The sequence below is a fragment of the Armigeres subalbatus genome, chromosome 3, assembly GCF_024139115.2.
Source record: "Armigeres subalbatus isolate Guangzhou_Male chromosome 3, GZ_Asu_2, whole genome shotgun sequence".
Lineage (NCBI taxonomy): Eukaryota > Metazoa > Arthropoda > Insecta > Diptera > Culicidae > Armigeres > Armigeres subalbatus.
Window position 1 is genome coordinate 413,665,421 of NC_085141.1, and position 18,149 is coordinate 413,683,569.

Below are 18,149 nucleotides of genomic sequence, written 5' to 3' on the forward strand. Positions count from 1 at the left end.
TTCGCAAACTCGCAAAAGCAGCCCTAGCCTTCTTGATCCGTTATTCTATTGGCAATCTTGGTTCCGCTCTACGACGCTAACTGGCTGACATTGAAAGCTCTCGACCTTCGCCACATCTTGCCCGTTGTTGACGTTGTTGGTGCAATCCGCCTTAGAGGAGCATTTGGCCAGGTCGTTCATCTTACTCTGCATATCAGAGCACGGTTATGCTAGTGGAGCAATAAAATCAGCCAAATCGAAGTCGTTTAAATGTTCCGTAGTAATGGCGCAGCTTTCGGTTTTTGTGTACAGTGATCTTTCCCTTATTCGATATTGAAGAGACCATCAAGTTAGGGAGGTATCGAGATAGGGAACACATTTATATTTGGGCGAGTATATTTAAAATTTGGTTTTTGCTAATGCTCAAAATAAGTAAATGAGAAATGAGATGTTTGAACTAAGCACAAAGTAGTGAGAAGTCAATACTGCAAAACATCTTTTTATGTTCCCTCCTTTCACGCTCCTTCTTTTTACGCCCCTCTTTATATGCTCAAAATTCGAAATAATGCTCACTCTTTTTACGCCCTATAGAAGCGAAAAAAAAAGCTTCAAGCGTTTATTTGAGGCAAATTTGGATTAGTTTCGAAGGTTGTTTTTAGATGATCTAAGAACTGTTCTAGGAACAGAATTCCTCCTTTTCTTGGAAGTCCTTAAACATATGCAATGGACGTATTCTATTCTATGCTCCACAAAAGGCATGTACCACTTTTGAAACAAGCCGAAACATTTCTGGTTACGCGTGTAGATCTTAAGGCCTATTCCAGGGATTTCTTGGATGATCATGAACATATGCAATGGATGCTTTCTATCCTATGTATCACAAAATACAAGTCCAAGCTCCAGGAGGTTCTCGAAAAACTGTAAATACTAAAAAATGATAATGCACGTCTTACTGTGCGTCATTAAGGTTCTGCACCATCATAACTAAAAGAATTTGGACGATCCTAATCTTGAAATTGGTAAAAGACACATCTTAAGACTAAAATTAAGTTAAATATCAAACTTTGTTTGCAAAAAAAATGCAAACTTTTTTTACGCTCCAAATTCCAAATAGCGCTTTTTTTACGCAGAAGGAGGAAGAAGAAGAAAGGAAAAAGAAAAGATGAAGAATCTCATTTCTTACTTGTCGTTCTCCTGTCCTCACTTCTTACTTATTACAACTCCCTTCTCAAAACTCAATTCTCACTTCTCATCTCTCACTACTAACTTCTTACTTCTCTATTCGCACAACTCGCTTCTCACCTATCTCTCCCCACTACTCGCTGTTCACTCCGCACTTCTCACTATTCATTACTCATATCGCACAAGTCACATCTCACTTCTCATTTCTCACTTTTCACTTCTCCCTTCTCGCTTATCACTTCTTATATCACTCTTCTGACTTCTGATTTGTCATTTATAACTTTTCACTTCTGACTTCAAGCTTTTCATTTCTGACTACTTTGCACTTCGAATTTGTTACTTCTAACTTCTCATTTCTCACTTTCTAACTTCTCATTTCTTACTTTGCACTTCTCACTTTTCATTTCACACTTCGTATTCCTCACATTTCACTTTTAACTTTTTACTTCTATCTATTAGTTCTCACTGCTCATTTCGCACATCTCAACTCTTACTTCGCACTTCTAATTTTTCACTTCACCACTACTCATTTATCTCTTATTACCTTGCATTTCTCACTTCTCATCTCTCACTTTTCACTTTTCTTCCAACTACTCACTTCTCACTTATCGTTTCTCACTTCTAACTTCTTATTTCTCTCTTTTCATTTCTCACTTCTGGCTTATCACTTTTTACTTCCAACTTCTAACCAGAGCTAAAAATATTAATCTTCACGAAGCAACTTCGGTCAGAATTTTGACAAACATCGAAGCAAACATCGCATGAAATATGAATATTCAAAACATAGAATGACATAGTCAGGCGACTACTCCACGAACTCATTCATTCGACTGTCACTGAGTGTGTTTACTATGTGCAGAAAAAAACCAACTTAATTCACCGAGTGGTGATACTGCCTTTCTCGCATTTAGCCAAGACACCAACTTTATATGGCGCATATACAGTTATATTCCATTTTCTAAATAACTTTCAAAGGCAATGGTCAATCGTTATCAAATTCAAAAGTGATCAACAAGGCTTTGTCCCCTGTTGAATGCAATTTGTTGCGAGAAAATCGGTTAAGAACTACTTTATAAAAAAGCGGCTAATGTTTTTCGGTTTTTGTGTGCACACACACACACACATACACACGGACAGACAGACATTTATTCAGCTCGACGAGCGGAGTCGATTGGTATATAACATCATGGGTCTCTGAGACTTCTAAAAAGTTCGATTTTAGCGTTAAATGATAGCTTTTCGGTACAACATTGTTGTACGAGAAAAGCAAAACATAATTAGCATTGTTTATGTTGATGTTTACCGTTGAAAGTGCCTCGCGGATAAAAATCGGATTCAGTCCTGTGTGATAAGTCACTTTACTCATTTGAAACGTGTTCAGATTTCAGATAATTTATCAATTTGTAAAATGTGCATAAATATTCAATGACTAATATTCAATTGAAAATTGACTGTCCAGAGCCGACTATGAATGTATCGGAAGTGAACAAAGAAAGACAACAATCACATTTTCGATTATTTTACACTCTGCTTCTAACTGTATCGTACATGTAAATGTTTCTGACAACATCGAGTTAGCGAGTTTCACATGCATTGGAAAGTTACTTCGACTTAGAGAATATCGGGTAAGGAAGATATCGACTTATGGAGGGAACGCAGCATGCTAGAACGAGTAACAGAAAATATCGAGTTACAGAGCTTCGAGTTGAGGAGAGTTCACTGTATAATCAATCGCACCCACCATGATCTCGCCGTCTACGATGAGTAACAGTAATTTAGATAGAATACATCGTTGCCTCACTCCAGCGACTACAAGAAAAGTGTCAGTCAAAGCTCCATTTCTGTTGGCCATCCTATAAGCTAGTAAACTAAGTGCCTCGTTATCCAATCCATCGGCAAATCGAATGAATAGTATTACCCTTTGTTGTGTTATGTGTTAGTAATGTAACTAAATTATGCTTGATACACTTTTTTAAAGAAGCAGAAGCATCCTTGTTACATCCCATAAACACATGATATTTTATACAATTGTCAACAGTATTCTGTCAATGTTAACATTGAGATGACGCCCATCCACCAGAATATGATCTGTCTGGATGCAAATTGAGTGTCTGCAAGTGTGCTTTCGACAATTATCCCTCTGGCAGCAGTAAAATTGGGTAACCCTGGATGATATCATTTCAATGACTATTTAATACATCTAGTGTAACGCAAAGCTCTGAATTGATGTTTGTGAAAGTGTATTCAAAACACAAAGTTGAGACCCGACGATGATCTCATTGTCTACTGCTTAGAAACTTCTTCACAATCAAATGTTCTACAATAAAATTTCCGTTTTCTGCCAATAAATTTTTCACGTGATGTTACAGACTAGAGAGAAGAAAGTAATCTTAAACAAACGGGGAAGCTCCAGATGTATGTCGAACGTGGTTACACATGTTCGTTTTGGATTTTATTCGAAACGAGGCTATTAGGTTTTATTGCAATTTCACAACTCATTCTTTCAGTGGGGGTCGCGCAAGATTAGTTTTCGGTTTTGACGCCCATTTCAAACATTTTATTCGTTTCATAATCCATTTCGGCTTGTCGCGCATAAATCACTCCTCGTCGTCGGTGCCAGACCAGATAGGAACGAATAGATTAAAAATGTGCTTAAAATTTGAATACGTTCACAGGGTTTCAAAACGTAAGATCAACGTTTAGAAGAAGGTCTTCGTGGTCGTAGAATTGAGTCATGCGTTTAGTGCTGATTGAGTTTCCCGGAATTGGACAAAATGTAAGCCAAATAAGTTACCGCTCCGCCGCCAGCGAATTGCCGGGCGTGATTTATGGGAATTTGGTAAGAGTTATTAGTCGCATTTTTGGAAGGTGATAAATCCAGTCGCGACCATTAGCTGGCCTCTGGAATACACGCAGGTAAGAGAAATTGATTTATTCGGTCGTAGAAGATTTAGCACCACGCCAGGGATCAGGAAGCACGGTGGATGCCGCAAATTATTGGCCGCCCGCGAGCCTGAATCATATCTAATGAAACAATAAGCAGAATTTATAGATTTTCCGAAAATTTAAATCAGCTCAAATACATCAAAGGATTAAGGTGATTATAGAATGAAGCCAGAAATCGGCAATTTTGTAAGCCACGTGCTTTTCCAATATTTTTTCAAGGGCACGAGATGAAAGAACCATAACGCGTATGGGGCTGAAATAATGGAAGATCGTTTGCTGAGTTATGCTGAAAAATCATAATTTGAATTTCGGCACTGTTCGAAAACTATTACGGCAGATCTGGGCTGTTGGAAATGAATGTAGATAAACGTGTGGTGAATTTGAAATTCACCACGGGCTTCATTCTATAATCACCTTAACGATCCGCTACAGAATGTCACTGACTGGAACCGCATTTGTAGTTTTAATTTCAGCTGACACTTTTTTCTCCTTATCTGCCGGCAAGGCCGACAACAACGCAACGGTCGGAAGCGAATGATGAAAAGGCTGACATCACCGATCTTCTACCATAAATAGATTGCGACCATGGGAAGAGTTGAACCGAGCGTCATCTGTTCCTTTTTGTCCCTATCTACAAATCCCGCTCGAAACAGGATTCCGACCTAATTCGGTTAATTATTCTGTGATCCTGCGTCAGTCAGTGGGAACACTCAATGAGATGAACGGAACGCATCACCCATCAGTCAGTCGGCGATGATTGATCCCTCTGCTTTCTGGGTGAAGTGCTGGCAAATCACATTTTTGTTTTACAATTCTGTGCGAACGAAAAAATGTATGATTGTCAAATAATTTTAACAAGTTTTGTCGGATATCATGGCATAACACAAGTAATAGTTGCCATTGAAAACTTGTCGACAGGGTAAGAAAAACAACAGAAAGCCGAACAAAAATTTAAAATTAAAGTTTTCAAAATACTTGTTGGAAATCAATTATTGTGAATTGTTGACCTTTATGAGTTCGAATCCTGACATCACTGCTCGCATCTCAAAGTAACTGATAATGATCGCGGCGCTCGTCGTATTATCCCTTTCGCTCAAGTGGTACGGAAGGGGACTATTTTTTCTGGGCTTGGATCCTCTTGAAATCTCCCTCATCCATGATCCGCTCAATTGTTGAACCGAAAATGTGTCACTGATCGGAGCGAGCACGTCGTCAGCGTTTTCGTTTGTCGGTTTGAACATTTTCAATTACCTAATAATAGAGTTTGTTTCCAGTTTGCCTCTCGACGACCAGTCATCCGTCCAATCGAAATGACACTAATAATAGAGGGCAACTACAGGGCAAAGGACCTCGAAAATGGTGGGTTTAGATAAACAACGCAAAATAAGTTCCAGATAAAAGAACAAAAATCACACAAAAGGATGCACAATGCATCTGCCGGTCGGGTTGGGCAAACAACAAAGCCGGGGTAGTAAGTTTTTATTTCAAACGGAGCCATCTGAATCAATTTCGAGGGGCTGTTCAATCATCATTTGGTGCTATTGTGCCGTTGGACGCTGTGCCAAATTGCATTTCACTTTGCTTCGAATTGGATTCCAGTTGGTCATCGTCTAATGCGAAGGGACGAACTTTCTTTGGTACCATTCTGTTCATGATTTACGATAGACTTTCAAAACATTCAAACGCCTCAATCTTATCATAACTCACATAAATTTCCAGCAAAATGCAATCAGCAATTTATGGACATTATGGCGGCGATCATGTTAAATGACATTAATTTCATGACATTCCGTGATATTTTTTGTTCTCACTCTCATGCCTCACAATTTGTATTTAGAACAATTTGTTTGACAAAGTACTAGGATCTGAAGGAGCATACAGGATTGAATGTAAATGAGGAAATCAGGATAGAAAATAACTGTAGAAAAAGGGGATTAGCAAATTAGAAAAGGCAATCGCATGAGAATATTAAGTGTACAAGTTATTCAAAAATGAGATTAATATATTCTCAAAAAATGTGGACATTCATTGTGGAATGTAAGAATGCTCCATTCTTCCGAAAAGCAAAATTCTTTTAATTTAAATAACAACACTATTTGAATTACTTTTGATTTGTTTTCATGATTTCTACAAGTTATATACAGCATCATTCTTTTTCTGTGTCAAGGTTTAAGTCTTCAATGATATTTTCTTCAATTCCATCAACGATGGAAGATGAGATAAATTCATCTAAAGTATTAGAAGATAAAGAACTTTTGAAAATCTTCAAATATTACAAAATTACGCATGGCATAAGAATAACTAAGTGAAAATTTTTTTCCAACGTCTCCTCGTTATCCAAATCGAGCTTAAAATGGATCTGATTCATGTAAGGCACGAAGGAAAATGTCAACATTTGCCTCTCTTGATCATTTTCTTGCATTATGAGTTCTAAATTTCTTCAACTGTTTATATTGACTTTCCGCTGGTTGTTCAGCCAGTGAACCTCAAAGTGTAGATGAGTGAATAAATATTTCCCTACCATTAGCCAGACATTCATGAACACTAGCAGGAATTTCATACGCTCCGTTCTAACTAAGATATTGTTCGTCTTTACCTTTGCAATAAACATGTCGGGAATTATTGATTCCAGGAGATTTATAAATATTTACATATTATGAAATCTCATATTTAGTTCTCCATCAGTAGCTAATGAATAGCTCAGAAAATTAGGTTTAGAGAATGACTCAAACCACTCAAGCCCCAAACGCATTTCAGCGGAATGGCGACGGAAACGGTAAAATTTGACAGGAAATATATGAGCGAACTGTTAAATCCTTCCGTTACCGTTGTGCTGCATTGCATTGGGGGTTTTATTCATTTACTCCTTTGAAAAGTTAATTAAATGAGCTCAAATGGTTATAAATAAAGTCGAAGTTATTACCAATAAATGTATTTTGACCATACCCTTTGAGCGCATAGTTCAGTCTGACCCATTTTCAATAGGAAACGATGGGACTAGATTTCCGTCGAATGAAACTTGTTGCGAGAAAATCGGACACAAATAAGTGTCTAAATGGCGATTGCGTTCTTTTGCGCACATACATACAGACGCGCATGCACACACATACAGACATCACCTCAATTCTTCGCGCTGAGTTAGTTGATATATACCACTAGGGGTCTCCGGGCCTTCTATCAAACATTCGTTTTTGGAATGAGCATTAACCTTGGAGTACGAGAGAGGCAAAACACGGTAAAAAACAAATGAAAAAATCAGAGTGACTTAACTCTGTTAATTGCAAATACTGGCAAGAAATTCTTTCAGGACATTTTAGTCGAAGCTTTGTCCTTGATGTGTATCATAAAAGAACCCGGGGATTCCTGAGGAAAAAAAAGTTCTTCACTATCAAAGTTGAAAATAGCGTCGTTTTTGGAAAAAAATATTGCTTCCGCATTTTTTTCAATTTTTTTTTCACAGTGTAACCATTAGTTTTTGCACACCATTTAAAAGCTTATACAATAACCTTTGTAATGATGTATTAACATTGAAGAAAAAACATTTAAAAAATATTTCAATAAATAGTTGAAAATAAAATATTTTTTCAGAAAATTTGCTAACTTTTTTACCCATTTCTGACTTTGCCACCTTATATCTTTGGAACTAGTGCACCTAGAGACTTCAAATTCAGAATTTCTCTTAATTAGAGTATTGACAATGGAGAGAAAATATTTTAAAATAATTCGGAAGACATGACATTTTCGATTAATGACCGCCTGAAATCCTATAGTGCGATCGCTGTTTTCTGTCTTTCATAAGGACCAAAAGGAGTCCGTTCCCATGTCGACTGGATATTGCAATTATTACGGTCTGCAGCTTGAAGGTGAAATTCTTGTGTTTGGTTAGGAGAGGATTAGAGTTTCTTGAGCACCTTTCAGGACCCGTCTATGGGACAAATTAATTGAAGATCTTTTACTTTTTTGCAATTGAGTTAGAGTTTTGTGCTGTCGAGTCACGTCGCTGTCGTAGATAATTTTTGGCACCTGGCCGATATGTTTGATTTGTTGATTTTCACATCAGATCAAAATTGCAGAATTATTCACAATTCAATACCGACTATCAATTATTACAATTTTAGGCGTGCGTAATCCTTGCACATATTTCAAATTTAAATAAAAAGCTATGGAAACTTAGTAAAACTCAGGAAATCTGCAAAACCGTCAAACTATATGAACGATTCATTTAAATAACCGGGGTTTTAATTTGAACTTCTAGTAATTCTATAAAAATCGAATTATCTCATGTGCTATTTGAGCCCTTTTCAATTTGACCGATCTGCGAACGACCGGTGCACAATAGGGAAATCCGATTTCAAAGGTGGAAAAAATTGATAACTTTCTTCACGAACAACTTACAGAAGAGATCAAGAGCTTATTCGAAAGAGAATTTTGCAAAGAATTCAGTGAGTGCTGTTTCATGGACGTGGAACGCTTCAGTGTGTAGTTATCGAGCTCGTTTTGCCCTAATGCCCCATATATCGCGAGTTTCCAAACTATTTGTCATTTTATCTCTAAGACATTGTTCTAGAATTGTGTTTATCTGTTCACTGTGGATCCACAGAAGGGCACTAAATATATTTTGTCGGTAAAAGTAGGAAATTTAAGGGATTTTTGGGTCAAATAAGCATCAAAGTGCATTTTATGTGCAATTTTCATGTATTCTGTAAAAAATAGTAATATTTACAAATAAGTGTTGATATTATTGTCTCAAAGTGCTGAACAGATATTGACAAATGGTTGCCGAACAAAAATTAATGAAATAAATCGTTTCACAAATGTTTTAATTGGTTATTTATTGAGTAAAAAACGATTTTTAAAAACTTTTGAATAGCACCGATGCCAAACATTTCCAAACCATACCCGATAGCACAACTAGACAAGAATAGTCATATGTTATGAGTCTTGATGTGATCATAGATAGGAGGTGATGGGAGATACTCTTTTTTCTTACCTTTTTGCCCAAATTCCCCTATGAAATATTATAGCTCAATGATTCTGAGCAAAGAAATGATGTAGTAATGTTAAATTTATTCATAGTTTCCAATGATATAATGAAAATAACAAATAATCATATAATTCATTAAAAATATTGAATTATAGGGGATTTAGGGGTCATACAGCTCATTTAATGTAATTTTTTATTCAAAATAGCATAACATTTTTTACAGACGACGCACATAGAAGATTAAGGGCTTACTCGAAAGGGAGTTTTCCAAAAAAATCAGTGAGACATGTTTTATAGACGTGAGACACTTCTGTACGTAGTTATTAAGCTAGTTTTGCCCCAATGTCCCATACATCACAGTTTACCATATTTTTCGTGCTTTTATCTTGCAAGTATTGTACTAAAGATGTGTTCTCCTCTTCATTATAGATCCATAGAAAAGCACTATACATGCTTTGTTGGTGAAAGTTGAAAATTTAAAGGATTTTGGGGTCAAATAAGTATTAAATTGCACTTTACGTGAATTTTTCATTTTTCAATTACTAATGAAGTAAATCATTTCGCAAGTGTTTTATTTTGTGATTTATTGGGTAAAACCCGATTTTTTAAATGCCATACCAAACCATACCCGTTTGCACAACTAGATAAGAGTAAATATATTAGTCGTTGTGATAATAGATAGGAAATATGCGTTTCTTATGACGTTTCACCCAAATTCTCCTTATGCAATAATAAAGCTCAATGACTCTGGGTTAAGAAATGATGGAGTAACATTGATTCAATTATAATTTGTCAATGATACTATACAAATAACAAATATTCGTAGATAGCATTGAAAAAAAAATCATAGGGTTCAGGACTCAGAAACTTTTTTTTTTAATACATAATTAATGAATTTTTTCACTTATTTGTTCCAAAATGTCTTAAAAATCCAGTTTTAATGTAATATATGGATATTTGTTTTTTTTATGGTATCAATTTCTGTTAAAAAAAAATATAACAATAATATAAACTATTATCTGTAAATATCTGAATAATCAATAGGTTGTTGATTCCGCCAAAATTGACCATATGTAGGAGCTACATCAATGCTTACAAGTTTTTAAATCATCGTATATTAACCCTAAATGATCATTCGACGTGATATAGTGCAAATAATTATTTGGGTATTATTATTTTTTACAGAATACATGAAAAATTCTCATAGAAGCAGTTTGATGATTATTTGACCCCAAAATCCCTTAAATTTCCAACTTTTTCCAACAAAATATGTATAGTGCTATGTATGGATCTACAATGCTTTCGAATAAGCCCTTAACCATATGTGTGAGTCGCTCGTGAGAAAAGTTATCCTATTTTATATAAAAAATTACATTAAATAAGGTGTTTGACCCCTAAATCCCCTATAAACCAATACTTTTAATGAATTATATGATCATTTGTTATTTTCATTATATCATTGGAAAATATCAATTAAATTAACATTACTACATCATTTCCTTGCTCAGAATCATTGAGCTATATTGCTTCATAGGGGAATTTGGGCAAAAAGGTAGAAAAAAGTGTATCTCCCATCACCTCCTATCTATGATCACATCAAGACTCATAACATATGACTATTCTTGTCTAGTTGTGCTATCGGGTATGGTTTGGAAATGTTTGGCATCGGTGCTATTCAAAAGTTTTTAAAAATCGTTTTTTTACTTAATAAATAACCAAATAAAACATTTGTGAAACGATTTATTTCATTGATTTTTGTTCGGCAAACATTTGTCAATATCTGTTCAATACTTTGAGACAATAATATCAACAATTATATGTAAATATTACTATTTTTTACAGAATACATGAAAATTGCACATAAAATGCACGTTGATGCTTATTTGACCCCAAAATCCCTTAAATTTCCAGCTTTTACCAACAAAATATATTTAGTGCCCTTCTGTGGATCCACAGTGAAGAGATAAACACAATTTTAGAACAGTGTCTTAAAGATAAAATGACAAATAGTTTGGAAACTCGCGATATATGGGGCATTAGGGCAAAACGAGCTCGATAACTACATACAGAAGCGATCCACGTCCATGAAACAGCACTCACTGAATTCTTTGCAAAATTCTCTTTCGAATAAGCTCTTGATCTCTTCTGTAAGTTGTTCGTGAAGAAAGTTATCAATTTTTTCCACCTTTGGAATCGGATTTCCCCATTGTGCGGTGTTTAAAAAACAGCGATTAGACTGAAAGCGATCAAATAACAGGGTTCACGGTAATTGGAATTGCATGGGAAATAGTTTTGAAATCGGACATAATACATAATGCAAATGTACTCAAACTGATCACAATCGGAGAACAGTAATGGAACATACATTGTTTTTTGTTTTTACTTTCGTGATTCTATTCAGCTGATTCAGTAGATGATAAATATAAAAATAATATCGAATCAAACGGGATTATTTCGCGAATAATAGGACTCATAATGACTAAAAAGATATGACATTTTTACTCGTCATAAATCGAGTTCGTAAAATTCCATTTAATTCCACCACTTGATTGTACCTTTGACAGATACGTATTTCGACCTCAACTGTAATGCCGTCTCCATCGTCTCGTAAGTCGAGTTAAGTACGAGACACTGAATACGGCCTTACTGTTGAGTTTAGAAAATTATTTTGTGCTTTTTATTGGAATTTTTTCACTTGGCATAAGACGAGTTTGTACAATATAAAAACAACAAAACATTGAACAAACTCGTCTTATGACAAGTGCTTACTGTTGAGGTCGAAATGCGTATTTATCATAGGTACTATCAAAAGGTTGAATTAAATCGGATTGTACGAACTCGCTTTATGACAAGTAAAGACATTCCGCTAAAAGCTCAAAATAATTTTCTGGAAAATTTTGTAGTTGCTTATTGCTAAAATTGATTTATTTGTGGAAATTTTGTGTTCTTCTCAATGGAATACATTGATTTCTTTGTGAAAAAATTTTCTTTTGAAATTACTAATTTATTTTTGATTTGTGGAAAATTCCTAATTGTTTATGGAAATTTAGCGTTATTTACGGCAATTTTATAATTATTTATTGCTTATACCCTGATTTCTTTATTGGCAATTTGTTATGGAAAATTTTCAATTCTTTATGGAAATTTTATTTTGCTGTCATACAGTTTCACTTTATTTTGGCGAAAGTTTGGAATGATTGAACACATTCCCAAACAAGTTTAAACGTGCAAGTTGGGGAAGATCCATTAATTACGAAAGGGAAGATGCATAAATTACGTAACGCGTAGAAGGTAAAGGGGAGTTGCCTGGAGTGTGACAATTCATACAATTTTTTAAATGATGCATACACAAAGTGTGGCATAAGGGGGGGAGGTTAAAATGAATTGTGAATTGAGCATTTTATATCCCCCTACCCCATGACGCACTTTACGTACGAAGCATCTAAATTTTTGTGCGGATCGTCACACTTTACTCAACCACCCAACCCCCTAAGCGAAACATAATTTATGACTGCTCCCTTGCTGTTTTCAAGACATTTAATGCTGCTTGACTACCAGAAAACATGCAAAAAAATTGTTTGTAATTTCGACGTAGGATTTTCATTCGAAATTCCAATGGAACTTCTTTCACACAGCCAACGAAAATTCGTTCAAATTTCCTTTGGGAATTCAAAAAATTTCCGTTGGAAAATCGAATGAATTTCCGTTGAAATTCGAATGAATTTCCGATGGAAACTCGAACGAATTTCCGTTGGAAAATCGAATGAATTTCCGTCGGAAACTCAAATGAATTTCCGTTGGAAATTGAATGAATTTCCGTTGAAATTGAATGAATTTCCGTTGAAATTCAAATGAATTTCCTTTGGAAATTCGAATGAATTTCCGTTGGATATTGAAATGAATTTCCGTTGGAATTCATCTCAATTTCCAACGGAAATTCATTCAAATTCATTCGAATTTCCAGCGGAAATTCATCTGAATTTCAGCGGAAATTCATTCGAATTTCCAACAGAAATTCATTCGAATTTCCAACGGAAATTCATTCGAATTCTAACGGAAATTCATTCGAATTCCAACGAAATTCATTCGAATTCAACGGAAATTCATTCGATTTTTCAACGGAAATTCATTCGGTTTTCCAACGGAAATTCATTCGAATTTCCAACGGAAATTCATTCGAATTTCTAACGGAAATTCATTCAATTTCCAACGGAAATTCATTCAATTTCAACGGAAATTCATTCAATTTCCAACGGAAATTCATTCGAATTTCCAACGGAAATTCTTTTGAATTTCTAACGGAAATTCATTCGAATTCACAACGGAAATTCATTCGAATTTCCAACAGAAATTCATTCGAATTTCCAACGGAAATTCATTCGAATTTCCAAAGGTAATTCATTCGAATTTCCAACGGAAATTCATTCGAATTTCCAACGGAAATTCATTCGAATTTCCAACGGAAATTCATTCGAATTTCCAACGGAAATTCATTTGAACTTTCATCGGAAATTCATTCAAGTTTTCAACGTAAATTAATTCTAATTTCCAACGGAAAGTCATTCGAATTTCCAACGGAATTTCATTCGTGTTTCTAACGGAAATTCATTCGAATTTACAACGGAAATTCATTCGAATTTCCAACGGAAATTCATTCAAATTTCCAACGGAAATTCATTCGAATTTCCAACGGAAAATCATTCAAATTTCCAACGGAAATTCATTCGAATTTCCAACGGAAATTCATTCAAATTTCCAAGGGAAATTCATCCGAATTTTCAAGGGAAAATCATTCGAATTTCCAAGGGAGATTCATTCGAATTTCCAAGGGAAATTCATTCGAATTTCCAACTAAAATTAATTTGAATTTCCAACGGAAATTCATTCGAATTTCCAACGAAAATTCATTCGAATTTCCAACGGAAATTCATTCGTATTTCCAACGGAAAATCATTCGTATTTCCAACGGAAATTCATTTGAATTTCCAAAGGAAAATCTTCGAATTTCCAACGGAAATTCATTCGAATTTCCAACGGCAATTCATTCGAATTTACAACGGCAATTCATTCGAATTTCCAACGGAAATTCATTCGAGTTTCAACGGAAATTCATTCGAATTTCCAACGGAAATTCATTCGAATTTCCAACGGAAATTCATTCGAATTTCCAACGGAAATTCATTCGAATTTCCAACGGAAATTCATTCGAATTTCCAACGGAAATTCATTCGAATTTCCAACGGAAATTCATTCGAATTTCCAACGGAAATTCATTCGAATTTCCAACGGAAATTCATTCGAATTTCCAACGGAAATTCATTCGAATTTCCAACGGAAATTCATTCGAATTTCCAACGGAAATTCATTCGAATTTCCAACGGAAATTCATTCAAATTCATTCGAATTTCCAGCGGAAATTCATTCGAATTTCCAGCGGAAATTCATTCGAATTTCCAGCGGAAATTCATTCGAATTTCCAACGGAAATTCATTCGAATTTCCAACGGAAATTCATTCGAATTTCCAACGGAAATTCATTCGAATTTCCAACGGAAATTCATTCGAATTTCCAACGGAAATTCATTCGAATTTCCAACGGAAATTCATTCGAATTTGCAACGGAAATTCATTCGAATTTCCAACGGAAATTCATTCGATTTTCCAAGGGAAATTCATCCGAATTTCCAACGGAAATTCATTCGAATTTCCAACGGAAATTCATTCGAATTTCCAAGGGAAATTCATCCGAATTTCCAAGGGAAATTCATTCAAATTCATTCGAATTCCCAGCGGAAATTCATTCGAATTTCCAGCGAAAATTCATTCGAATTTCCAGCGGAAATTCATTCGAATTTCAACGGAAATCATTCAAATTTCCAAAGGAAATTCATTCGAATTTCTAATTGACATTCATTCAAATTTCCAATCGAAATTCATTCGTATGTCCAACGGAAAGTCATTCGAATATCCAACGAAAAGTCATTCGAATTTCCAACGGGAATTCATTCGAATTTCCAACGGAAATTCATTCGAATTTCCAACGGAAATTCATTCGAAATTCCAACGGAAATTCATTCGAAATTCCAACGGAAATTCATTCGAATTTCCAACGGAAATTCATCTCAATTTCCAACGGAAATTCATTCGAATTTCCAACGGAAATTCATTCCAATTTCCAATGGAAATTCATTCGGATTTCCAACGGAAATTCATTCGAATTTCCAACGGAAATTCATTCAAATTTCCAAAGGAAATTAATTCAAATTTCCAACGGAAATTCATTCGAATGATTCATTCGAATTTCTAACAGATATTCATTTGAATTTCCAACTGAAATTCATTCAAATTTCCAACGGAAATTCATTCGAATTTCCAACGGAGATTCATTCGAATTTCCATCGAAAGTTCATTTGAGTTTCCAGCCGAATTTCTTTCAAATTTCCAACGGAAATCAATAAGAGAACTTCGGGCTACTTCAGTAGTCGTTGAGTTGCGAAGGCCGACGCAGGTCTTTCTTAATTTAGTTGGTTGAAAACATCAGTCCAGCGTACTGAGGGTCATGAGTTCGAGTCCCATCGGAGGAAAGTGGTTACCGCCAATATATTTTTAAATCAAATTCGTCCACACAATGTACATATTAGGATCGGAGTTTTTCAGAACATTGCACTATGTTCCCGGATACAGATTTACGCGAAAAGGTGAATTTTACGCCAAAACTATATTTTTAGAAAAAATGTTGTTCTACAAAATTGTTCGAAATAGTAAAGGCCATTATAAGCCATTTTATAGAAAGCTCAAATGAGAGGTGACCTAAGACTAATATTTACATTTTACAAGTTATATTTGCGAAAATGGAATAAAATGAAAATGGAATGATGATGACGAAGTGATGATGGTTTGCATGCAAATTTACCAAAACAAAGACCGAGGTGTCTACTCAAAATATCGATCAGCTGATCGAATCTGTCTCGTAAAATGGCTTATTATGGTTCTACCAAAAATAGGATGGCCCATCATATAAAAAATTTAGAGAATATTTTTTTATGTCTCAGAATATTGACATGTTATGTTCTACAAAGTTGCAGCGCAGCTTATTCCAATCAATTTTGCTAAAGCTCTGTAGTTCTTGAGTTGGTTGATTTAGAGCAATTTTACCTAATTGGATTGGGGTGTACCTCAAAAAACTGTATTTTTTAACTACTTTTTTATTTTAAATTTTTCGAAAAAGTCGTCTTTAGGTGAATTTTAGAGCTCAAAAAATGCACTTTTGATGGGTGAATATGCGCAATATCTTTTTCCGATAAAAAGTTATAATCGTTTTTCTGTCAAAATTACATTTTTTTCATAAGTTGATATCTCCGGTTAGGGCAGACCAAAAAAAAAATATTCACATGGCATCTGAAATAGAAATTAATATTCTTTATTATGTCAAAAAATTGGGGATATGTTATTTTTTTATCTCAAGTTTTATCAATTTTACTAAAATCATGTTTTGCCTTTCTCGTACAACAAAGTTGTACCAGAAAGGCTTTCATTTCACTCCCAAAACGTACTTTTTATAGAGCGCTTGTAGACCCATAGTATTATATACCATTCGATTCAGCTCGACAAACTGAGCAAATGTCTGTCTGTCCGTGTGTGTGTCCGTGTGTGTGTGTGTGCGTATGTGTGTGCACATTGAAACATTAGACAATTTTTCTAGTACTAAACCTGAATCGATTTTGCTACAACAAGTTGCATTCGATGGGGAATGTTTTCTTCTTGTTCGCTATTGAATTTCATAATGATGGCACATCTCAAAAAATAGTAAATATTCAAAGAGTTATGAGACATCATTATTTCGTAACAAATAAGCTATCGATTTTCAAGGTTATGTTCTCCCAAGACACAATTTATTCGAAACCGGCACACTGACAGCATAGAATACACAGCTTACACGGAAGAAAAAAAACTTCACAAAGAAACATAGAAACCCATTAATGAGTTAAAAAGTACCTATTTTAAAATTTCATGTATACACTGAAAATTCTAGTTTATTTTTTCAAATGACCTAAGAAACATATTTTCATGAATGAATTTTAATATTGCGATCAACAGACCAATATGACAGCTTTTGATTGCGGTACACAAATTAATTCATGAAAAAAGGTGACATATGTTCTTTTTAAAAGTTAAGCGTCATTTCTGCCATTTCTTTCCCCTATGGGCCGATGTGAGCAGTGAGAAGTGAAAAGTGAGACGTGAGAAGTGCGAAGTAAGGAGTGAAAAGTAAGAAGTAAGAAATGAAAAATGAGAAATGAAAAATCACCAGATGATCCGAAATGAAAACAAAAATGTTTTTCCAAATTTAATCTAGACTATCCTTTGAAAAGAGCTGAAATTTTTTTGCTAATATTTTCAAATGGATATAATAGAAAAACGACGCATCCCACAAAAAAGTGTTGTATGGGTGACCATCGCAAAATCAGTCAAAATTTCTAGTGAAAATATCGGAAACAATCCAAATTGAGCCCTACACTGAAAAAAAATCAGTTTAAAAATTTTAAAGTCGATTTGCGAAAAAATGCTCTTTTTTATTTAAATGAAATTTTGTCTCAAGATAGGTGATTATGTTCCCTACCAACCGTCCATACATCGCAAGCTGGGCACTCTTAAGGAAAAAAAGTTTTTCTAACAAAAACTTTTTCTTGTCGGAATTATTTTCAGTGTATTTTCATCTGAAACTAAACCAATGAAAGCCATCGTTATCAGGAGGGTGAAACGGCTGTCAAACTACATAGATAACCCATCTACCTCACATCGTTTTTGGTACTCTCGTTTTTGGTACCCAGTTTTTGGTTAGTTCACCCTAATAAATGGCATAATAGAGTAAACGAGTTCTCTGACCTAAGTGCCTATTTTCGATAATTATTGAATTATCCACCATGATTTCGATAAAAACATGCAATTATGTTGATTTTTTGTCCAGTAAACATTAGTTAAACATAGATTAAACATAGATTAAACATTAAACATAGATGAAATAATGATCGATTCCATCAAAAGAGATAATTAATCAT